This window comes from Alligator mississippiensis, unplaced genomic scaffold (assembly GCF_030867095.1).
Source record: "Alligator mississippiensis isolate rAllMis1 unplaced genomic scaffold, rAllMis1 scaffold_48, whole genome shotgun sequence".
In the NCBI taxonomy this organism is placed as follows: Eukaryota; Metazoa; Chordata; order Crocodylia; family Alligatoridae; genus Alligator; species Alligator mississippiensis.
This window is the reverse complement of record NW_026775349.1, coordinates 112,501-113,036: the sequence shown is the minus strand read 5'-3', so window position 1 is coordinate 113,036 and position 536 is coordinate 112,501.

The window sequence follows — 536 nt, the reverse complement described above, 5'->3', positions numbered from 1 at the left end:
CCACGGAGCCCTTGACCGGGACGAAATCGGAATTGTGGCCGAGCTCCTGGAACTCTCGCCCGGCCTGACCGCCTTCTCCGGCCCTTTTCCGGTTTTCCCCGTTGACCTGGCTCCAAACTCGGGTTTGGCCCCTCAACACGGCAGGGTTCTGCCCCGAAGATCCCTCTGACCGGCTTTCTGGAACCGAACATGGGCATTGAGGGTCCTTAAAAACGTGTTCTCGAAAATCTCCGCGAACGTTTCTTGGCTATATTGTAGATGCGGCACCCGGCCCAGCCACCGGGACGAACCGCCGAAAGTGTCCGCCCTCCTGGATCGAAGGCCCGGGCAAGGCCCGTTTCAAAAACCTCATACGGACTTCCGTGGGGGGGGCGGGCACCAGGTCAACCCCACGTATGCCTATGGGGATTTTCGCTCCCCAGGTCAACCCCATGGATGCCTATGGGGATTTTCGCTCCCCAGGTCAACCCCATGGATGCCTATGGGCTTTTTCGGTCCCCAGCTCCACCCCAAGTATTCCTAGGGGCTTTTCCGCT